Genomic DNA, 11,184 nt, shown 5'->3' on the forward strand with positions numbered 1-11,184 from the left:
TGAAAAAATATACTAGTAGATAGAAACAGTAAATAGCAAATAATTTCAGCAAAATAAAGATGTTACTAATTACTAAATGAATTTTTAAACCATTTCTTGACTTATGCACAAGTAGTTGCCCTGTAATGACTTTTTCACAAATTTTAGCATTTTTGTCTTGATTTCAATGAAGGATGCAAGACATAGGTATGCTTGATCCATGTACAGCTTCTTCAATGACATTAACTTTTTGTATAAAGCTGAATGTTTAAGAAGGTAGAAAACCTTGATGCTTCATACCTCATACAAAGTTATTGTCTGGCATTTATCAAGGTCCGTTTCTCAGATACTTTAAGCAGTAGGTCAGCTACGTTTAGTGCATTGAATTATTGTAAATTGTACAAGTGTGTCTGGCAGTGTGGTTTTAATTTGCTAATATTTGTCTTTTGTGTGATGTTATTATCTTAAACATTGCCACTAATTTGTTCTTTTGATTTGCTTCACATTTTGCTGTTCATTTGGCTTTTATATATAGCTAGCTATACAGAAAGTTTTTATTATGCCACGCCTACGATAGTAGAGGGGCATTATGTTTTCTGGTCTGTGGCTCTGTTCGTCCGTCCGTCCGTCTGTGGTTCCGTTCGTCCGTCCAGGTTAAAGTTTTTGGTGAGATGATCTTTCTAATTTTTAAGCCAAATTAGACTTTTGACCCCAATTTCACGGTCCACTGAACATAGAAAATGAAAGTGGAAGTTTCAGGTTAAAGTTTTTGGTCAAGGTAGTTTTTGATGAAGCTGAAGTCCAATCAACTTGAAACTTAGTACACTTGTTGCTTATGATATGAACTTTCTAATTTTAATGCCAAATTAGATAATTACCCAATTTCACGGTCCATTGAACATGGAAAAGGATAGTTGGAGTGGGGCATCCGTGTACTTTGGACACATTCTTGTTTCACCATCAAAGATCGTGCTGTGATCTGCATTTTGTTTACATCTTATTATTTTGTTTTGTATTTTTTAGTTTCTATATTTTAGTCCTATATTTGTCGAAATGTACTATAATGAGCTAATATCTTGTCTGTTTTTGTATGTGCTACATTATAAATAAACAAATTAAATTATGTCATGACCCATATTTTTAATAACAGAATGTAAAATAAATGCAAGGTAGTGAAGGTTAAACAAGGAACATATAAATCACGTGATATTCATTTTGTTGAATTAAATTGTCATGTATTACTAAGTACATGTTACATGGCTTACATTATTGTCATCCATTTTTATAACCAATCCTCTCAGCTAACCTGGTCCATAGATCATTGAAAATGTTCACCACATATAAAAAATTCCGAAAATTTTCTCCTTACAAACTTAAATTACAAAATGACATTGCATACTGACTATGGTATTGGCTTTGCTAATTTGTAGGCCGTACAGTGACATATATCTTTTAATTTCTTCCTTAAGTCTCTTGTAGAGAGTTGCCTCATTAGCAATCATGCCATAGCTTCTTTTTATATATATTATACACTATGTTTGTTTAAATTGTCTGAAAGGCATTCTATTTAAAGGCCCTTTTAAACATTAGGCACACTTGTTTTGCCACGCACATGTTGTATTCCTTTTCTTTTTAGTTGCAGTTAAAAATCAATTGCCAATTTTCCTGGTTATCTACCATACAGAACTGTTTTTTAATCTTTAATTTTGTCTTAATATGCATACACCTAGAATATTAGTTACGAGGAAATATAGAAACATGTTCCCTTAAATAAAGGCAACAGTAGTATACCGCTGTTCAAAACTCATAAATCCATGGACAAAAAACAAAATCGGGGTAACAAACTAAAACTGAGGGAAACGCATTAAATATAAGAGGAGAACAACGCCATAACACTAAAATGTAACACACATAGACAAAATCCCACGAGAATAACAAATATAACATATATATATAACATCAAAACCAAATACATGAATTTGGGATAGACAAGTACTGTGACACGTCTTATCGCAATGTGAATTTACACTAAAAAATAAGAGAAAACAAACGACACAACGTTATAATGTAATACACACAGAAACGAACTATAATATAACAATGGCCATATTCCTGACTTGGTACAGGGCATTTTTAAAGGAAAAAATGGTGGGTTGAACCTGGTTTTGTGGCATGCCAAACCTCGCACTTTTATGGCCATGTGAAATATAACATCAAAATGACAACACAGGACTACAATATAAATAAATTGGAGAACACAATTGACAAAGAATCACACGAACAACAGCCAACAAAAGGCAACAAGTTCAAAATTTTAATACGCCAGAAGTACATTTATTTAGTACACAGTTAGTACAAGCACCGTGACACGACGTACCGATCCCTCTCTCTCCCTATCCGGGCTCCGTATATATATATAGTGCTGTGCTAGCGTACTCACTTCTATGTTTTTATGGTCAAATATTTGAAAGTTAAGTTAAAGGAAAAAAAGTCAAATGTACTGGAAAATACGATTATTTCAGGAATTTAAATTTTCAGTTACTTATGATTGGGACAATATAACATAAATACATGTATTCTAATGATCCAATGACACTTATTTTTCTTTAAGATAATGTAATGTTGTTGATTTTTACAAATTGTCGACAGGTTAAATCGCTACGATTTGACTTACGACTGCCTGTTAATACTCGTAAGTTTACGATCAAACTTGCGATAAAATTCTACTTACGATTGTTTATGAAACGGTCAAAAACTTACGATTTGACTTACGACCGACGTACGATCTAAGATTGTCGTACGATTCTTTGTGAAACGATGGCCAGAAGTGTACTTTGTCCACACAAGACCTACGTGTGACGCCCAGATACAAAAGTTTGAAAGCCGAAACGAGTACTAAGTTGAACAAAGTTGAACTTAAAATCTCCGATGAATATGTTAAAGATAATGGAGTTAGAATACTGCAATAAAAGAGCACGAGAAAAAAATCAATCTATGTACATGTAGAATGTATGTACAAAAATAATAAACTTTCTTCATGATTAAGTACGAGTGTTTAAGGGTTGTTTTTTTTGCTTGGTCTATTTGAAGACAAATAAGCTGTGTATATTCATTTCTTAAAATATAAACGTCCTGAATTTTGCTGTTAGATATCTAAATACCAAGCAGAAGATCGTATATTTAGCCCATCTGACTCTGTTTTTTAGATGAGAAGATTCAAAGCCATCCAATTATTTTGTATTGTATCCGATATGAAAAAAAAAGTTCCTTCTGGTTTTATTTAATACCTCAAATTTATTATGGAGATGCCCTGCTTTTTAGTAAGTTATTCTTGAGTAGTTTCGCTTAAATGTTGTCTTAAATGTAATTTTCTCATAAGTATTCTCTTATTAACTGCAATGTTGTCATTAATGTATTAAGGTACTAACGCAAGTTTCATTGAAATACAATAAAATCATTTTTCTATTATGATTGATATGCTATATATGTGAACTTTAATACAAGTAAATAAATTCAAATGTATTTGGTGCTTACTTGTAGTGTTAATCAAGTAGAAAAGGCTGTTAATGTTTTACGGAAACAGATTTATGCAATGATATTGTTCAACTTTGAAGTATATGATTAAAAGGTTATAATACGACATTTTGCATATCAGATGTATGATCAGCCCTCGAGCCTTTTGATCTTGCACTGATATCATGACCCAGATCTGATCATACACTTGATATGAAATATGATAATCGTGCAATAAATATCTTTTGCACTAAAATAAATGTGTAAACACAATAGGCAAGTTTTGGACCAAGTAAAAAGTAATGTTTTATACAATCTGAAATGTTTCAGAGACACTTTGAAAGTATGATCTTAAATAATGTTTTAATTTTTACTATATATACCATAGTTCAGTCAAGCGAATACCCCAACATAATGAATAACAAATGATGAACGGTTTTATTTAGAAATCTTTTGATAGATGTCTCTGGTCCACAAAACCATACGTTCTATAAATGATATCAGAATGTACATGTACAGACACTGTTAAACGATATTCTTTTACTTTTAACATAACATTTAAATTACACATGCACATTGAAAAGTACATCTTTAACCATCATTATGAATACTACTAAATCACTGCTAATGTATTTATTACATAATGTTATAAAAACTTGTGAAACATTAATGTTGTTCATGTCTCGACACAATTTATATTCTATCTACCTCGATAAACTTAACTTGCAAAATGATAACGTTATCATTTATTTGGCCTCCCGAACCGAGTCCCGAACTTTTGGTATCGGCATAATCACTCGGATAATGTACAAATCAGTAAAATATCTGATATTTACGGCAGGTCTCTCGTCATAAAGAGAGGTATCTCCGTGAACATATACTAGTAATTAAAGACTCAACTGACTAGACTATTTGCTTTATTTCTGGGTTTTTTTCTAAAAAAAATGACCTTGACGGTTGACTTCAAACAAGGATCAATGACGAATTAAGTTCATTAAAGAAACATGTACCATGTTCATTTAAATAGATATATACTGCGGTAATAAGCAACTGGACGTGATATAGTTTTATTTGTAAATTATTGCTTGTACTGTTAAGTTATTTTTGGTAAAACCCATTTGACATAGCTCAAAACTTGTACATCCCGTCATTGTGTTATTGTGCTATCGGAAATTGTTTTTCGTTTATGCTAATGTGCTTTTTTCTATGCCTTTTTTTCTCTGATGACATATTTGTTTGTATTTATAGTGATTAACTTATAACATAATGCTGACTGCTGTACCCCTATTTTGACATTTTTGTCAATATATTGGAATTTTATGCGACTGTCTTACAAGTGAGAGGTTTGGCTAGCTTTAAATAAAGGCAACAGTAGTATACCGCTGTTCAAAACTCAAAAATCCATGGACAAAAACAAAATCGGGGTAACAAACTAAAACCGAGATTAAGATTAATATTAATACACCATTTTCTTCATAAGAAAATGCCTATTCCAAGTCATGAATATGACAGTTTTTATCCATTAGTTTGATGTTTGACGAAACGCGCGTCTGGCGTACTAAATTATAATCCTGGCACCACTGGGTCGAGTCCACTGCTGGTGGACGTTTCGTCCCCGAGGGTATCACCAGCCCAGTAGTCAACACTTCGGTGTTGACATGAATATCAATAATGTGGTCATTTTTATAAAGGAGTAGGTCCAGTAAGATCCCTTTTTGGTCCCAAAATATAGCAGTTTTACAAAATTGTTAAAATGTAAACTTTTAATTATTTATTGGACAGTAGAATGCTTCTGTTACATAAATATAGGCTGTTTTTTACAATAAAATGCACACATATCGTGAACTAGCACCATTAAGTCATGCTAAATTACTAAAATCTTCACAATTCTAGCATTTTCGTTAAATTTTAGACGGTTTTCGTGTTAAACGGAAGTGGCCGCAATTCGTGTTCATCCTTAATGTTGAAATGTAAGTTGTATTTTATGATAAAACATAACATATATAAAGGTAGAGGATGAACACGGATGCGGCCACTTTCATTTTTGACAAAAACCATCTGAAAAGTGACATTTTTTGGCATATTTGGTAGATTTTTCATATTTGAGCTTGAATCGGATCGTTTTTAATGATTAAATCAGTTAAAATCTTTTACATAAACTAATTTATTCATATGAAATAGACACTTAAGTGTTTGAAAAGTGGTCAAAACTTTCGTCTGATGAACCTGAAAATTGAGGCCAAAATCGGTCCTTCCCGGACATACTCCTTTCCCGTTTACAAAACTTTGAATTTTTCGAAAAACTAAGGATTTTCTTATCCCAGGCATAGATTACCTTAGCCTTATTTGGCAATACTTTATGGAATTTTGAATCATCAATGCTCTTCAACTTTGTACTTGTTTGCCTTTATAGATATTTTGATATGAGCGTCACTGATGAGTCTTATGTAGACGAAACGCGCGTCTGACGTACTAAATTATAATCCTGGTACCTTTGATAACTATTTGAGCTTCTGAAATTGTCATTTGATTAGGGATTTTCCGTTTAAGTTTCGTTCGGTATTTTTGTTATTTTACTTTGTAATAGGTTCTTTTATTTTCTGTTCTGTTATATTGCGAATGTCAGGTCACTCAATAACCGAAATATCCCAGTGAAATTGAAAGGGTTTGACTGACACTCATAGGTTTGTCTATTTCATAACTGAATATTTTGAACTTTACACAGCTGGGCCACTTCAGAAAAGGATTTATGATTCACCATGATAACGTAATTAATTCAGTTTCCTCTTACCAGTGGTAAAACATCAACTGTCCTATCGTATAATGTGTACATATTTCAGTGGATACATTACACATGTTTATATCATATTATAAGGACTTTATTAACAGAAGTTTAATATGCTCCTAACGCAAAACATTAGTAAGGAGGCTAGAGTTATAAGAGTCGAAAAAAATCGCTGTTACACACCTTTTACGGTCGCATTCACAAGTTGGTTGGCTGGAACTATGTGTTTGTGTCCCATCTTTATGAGCGATATCTTCTCATGGCCTTATATCCTTAGAATAAAGTTCCCTTGTCTATAATTTTTTGGCTTTGATATTACCTTTATCGTTACATCTTGATTTAATCTAGATATAAAAAGCGAGTGATACATGCATAGTAAGAGACCCATATCGTGTCGATTCCCCCGGTCTTAATGTGTTTGAAATTAGTGTCATTCGCTCAGCTTTTTTATTTTATGTTCAAATACTAGTACACATTCAAAATAGATTTACGAGATTTGAATATTGTGAAACTAATGTTGCCTTTTATTCATATTTTTAATGTAAATATTTCTATTCATCTGAAAAGTTTTATACTTCAGGATGTTTCTCAATCTAAAAACAAAACTAAAACTTAAAGCTTTTATCCTGAACCACCTGTATGGTCTCGTGGTTGTGTCCTCGCTTCGTATACAGGAGGTCGAGGGTTCGATCTACGGCAGGGTCAAACCATTGACATTAAAATTGGTATTTGTTATTCTCCGAAAGACACATTCCATTAAGGAGTAGAGAAAATACTGATCAGCTTTGCACCCTCCTCCTCCTCATCATCATCATCATCTGGTGATATGTTTAACCCCAATTTAAAATCTGAACATCTGAACGTAGAATCGTAGAATTGCAAATATATATTCAAAATAGATTAACGAGATTTGAATATCGGTGACTTTTTGATTTGAATTTTCCCCGGAATACGATATTTTTGTTATTTAACTTTTTATTATTACTGATTTGAACTCATATGGATAATTGTCTTTTAGCAATCATACCACTTCTCCTTACATTTTATAAAATTGATTTAATTTGGTATTGTGGAATATATGTGTTGTAATGACATTCTAATGATAATACCAAATGCGGCTTATTGCCGGATATATATAAGCTTTTTTTCTTTTGACCAAAGTGTGATTAGTCATTCTTCGACTTTTGCTTTTCATTGCCCCCCCCCCCTTTCTTGTCCATTCAGTATCTTCTATATTTTATCTGATACTGCTTAAACGTGAAAATTATCATGATGTTTCTAAGATTAAATTATGAAAATAACGATAATTCTTCGTTAATACATTGGTTTTACATTTATACATATACACCTCTCAGAATTTACAGAGAATATACAGTATTTGCAGACTGCCTCTTGATTATTTTTTTTTGTATTTTATATTAATTTTTTATTTGACGAACGTCGGAATACAAATGCTACTATAAAAATTAGTAATGTTCTATGAATGAATGACAAACATCAGGAAATTGAAAATATATAAATAATAATGCAAAGCAAATAATACAATATATATACTGTTTTAAAGTTTATAAAAGTTTCGTAATCGCATGTGACAGTGTCGCAAGTTTATACTATTTCAGCAATTAAATTCTGTCATCTGTTTTCTTGCATTGTAAATAAAGTAGTTGAGGCTGATTGATTTGTTTTTTACTTAATTTTTTTTAATACAACGGTATATTTTGAATTAAAAGGATATGATATAAATATGATAACATTGGCATTTTACACATCAGATGTATGACCAGCCCTCTGGCCTTTGGCTCTTGGGCTGATTTCACGACCTAAGGCTGATCATTAATCTGTTATGAACACCATTATGTAATAATCAGATATTGAACATCTTTTGTGAAAAAATTAATGTGTAAGAGTAAAATGCAAATGGTTAACACAGAGTAATGCACCAAATAATAAGTTATGGTTTGTACAGTTTCACAACAAACGTTATATAGCATAGTACCGCGATCTTTTGATTTCTGACTTAATTACAACCGAACGTTTTATATGTGAAATCCGAAGTATTAGTATATGTAAAGACACAGTTTAACTATATTCAATTTCGCAAAAGACATTCTTTAACTTTTGACAAAACATGAAAATCACATATCCATACTAAGAGTTACACCTTTATGTATTCATTACATAATTTTATAAAAAAAAACTTAGGAAACATTGATGTAGTCACGTCTCACCACAATTACTATTTCTATCTGTTAAATTGCTACCTAGATATCCCTTGCTTTTAAACTATTGATATTTAGAATTCGTTGTCTTATCCCGAACTTTTTGTATAGATCTTACTAATTGGTAAATTCACAGATCAGTCAACAATATTGCCATATAATGACATAAACGAAAATAAGCACATCTTTCGTAAGAAAGATGCCATCTCCCTGAACATGAAATAAATGATAAAACTGACTGGTCTATTTCGTATCTGGATCGACACTGACACAGAAAGGCGACTTCAAACTAGGAACTATGAGAAATAAAGTTTTATCAGGAAACATGTGTCATAGATACCAAAATTGGTATATTTAGTTTATAAGTAACCCATCAGGTTATGTAAACTGGTTAAAGTTATGATGTCCTGTAACTCATTGACCCAAATATCCCAGTGAACTTGAAAATAATCACACTAAAACTAAAGAGGATGTTTTAATTCTGGACATTTTGAAATTAACATAGACGGGTGACTTGAAACTAGAATATACATGTATATGGCAAACGTAACGATTTCAGTTTCCCTTAACCTGTAGTTAAATACCCTCTGTTCTATCGTAGTTTGTGAACATATTTCATTTGATACGTTACATGCTCATAGCACACTTTACGGATTTAATTAACATGGATTTGCTCGTAACGCAAATATTAGTAGGTATGCCAATGTTTTTTGATGAATAATAAATGATATCGATATTTCACGAATGTTACGGTCACAATCACAAAACGATGTGGCTGTGTCTCATTCAACTAGATATATTGTCTAGTGTTGACTGAATCTGGATTTGCATGCCGAGTGATGCATTTACAGTAGGAGACACATACCAAGTGGATAAACCAGATGTTGCTCTGTGTCAAGTTCATGCAATTCCATCAGTATTGGCATTGGAAAATCAGTAAAGTACTGTAGCCGCTCATTTATTTCTTTTCACGTCAAAGCTTTGTTATACAGGCAATTGCTGTAACTCACCGCTACAACAAAGCTTCAACAAATATGACTTATTCGTTCTTAATAGCCTCAGAGATAAAAAGCAAATGATGACCTGGGTGACATGTCTTCATACGTCTTACTACTTTGTAAGCTGGCAGTTGGAACTCCTGGCCAGTGTGTTTGATTCACTCACGAGTATAAAATCAACATGTTTTAGAATTCATCTGGAATGCGAACATATAAACGTCTTGGCAAATAATTGCGAACGGTTCAATGAATATATGTAATGTTTTAAAACAAGTCATTCATTCAAACCCACCATTTTTTCATAAAATGCCCTGTACCAAGTCAGGAAAATGGCCATTGTTACATTATAGTTCGTTTCTGTGTGTGTTACATGTCTCTGTTGTGTCGTAGTTCTCTTATATTTGATACGTTTCCCTCAGTTTTAGTTTGTAATCCGGTTTTGTTTTTTCTCTATCGATTTATGAATTTTGAACAGCCGTATACTATTGTTGCTTTTATTTATTAAGTGCTACACACGAACTTTTGATACTTTATAACAGTGTCTATAAAATTTGATTCGATGGACGTTTAGCTGTCTTTCCCACATAGAAGGTTTTATTTGTTATGTTATTTGTTTTTATACCGTTTGCTTTGATTGATTATATATTCCGTTTATATGCATGTCATTTTTTTGTTGTATGGAGCAGTTCTACACGAAAAGGTAATATTTATACATTAAATTCACGTTCCGCTATAATGCTGTTGTCCCTTCATTGAACTTATATTAAATGAAAATATAATTTGGTCTGCGTCAAAATTTGACTCATATCGAAGACGTTGAGGATTAAAGTTAATGACAATATAGGTGATTTAGTTTTCCCATGCACTCATTTTTTTGTGGAAACATTTGAAAAACACACGCAACAGAGTATATACCACTTAATTGATACTATATTCCATGGCTTGTATTTTATATCATGATTTTCTTGCCACACTGTTGCTGCTAAATACAAGAAGGAAAATATACAAACGGGTCATTCAAATACACTTTAAGTTAAAAAAGAATTTGAGAAAACTATTCACGAAAGGGAAAACGCAAAAAAGACATTAGTCCTGCCACAAAACACTAGAGAAAACTTCAAATGTAATTAATTGATCGCTGTCGTATATTTGTCTTGCAGATGACCACGGACTACTTTTTTATGTTTTCAAACTACTTTATCGAATGCAACTTGATGATGACGGAGTTTAGTTTATATGAGCAATACTACAGTTGATACAAGAAAAGCGGATACTATTTATCAACCTGGTCCATGTTACCCAATTATTAGTTTATATGTATAGTTTTAAAGATGATTGTCTGTTCTGGCTTTTTTTCTTTGGTCAAAGTGTTGTTTGTCTTTCTTTTAAATTGGTTTTCATTGAACCTCCTTGATATCTCCTATACTGTTTATCACCGATAAAGCTCAAATGCTAACCTGTTCATGATGTTTTTAAGAATAAGATTTTCAAAATAAAACACACAAAACAATTCTTTATTAATACATAGAAAATACGTTTTGTACACTTCACATAATTATATACATTATTTGCAGACAGTTTCTCGAATATTTTATTTATAGAATATATTATATTTTCTTCGACGGAAATTGAAATACAAATGCTACTATACAGAAATGCAAACCAAAAATATTCTATGTGTTTTATTCTG

This window comes from Mytilus edulis, chromosome 1 (assembly GCF_963676685.1).
Source record: "Mytilus edulis chromosome 1, xbMytEdul2.2, whole genome shotgun sequence".
In the NCBI taxonomy this organism is placed as follows: domain Eukaryota; kingdom Metazoa; phylum Mollusca; class Bivalvia; order Mytilida; family Mytilidae; genus Mytilus; species Mytilus edulis.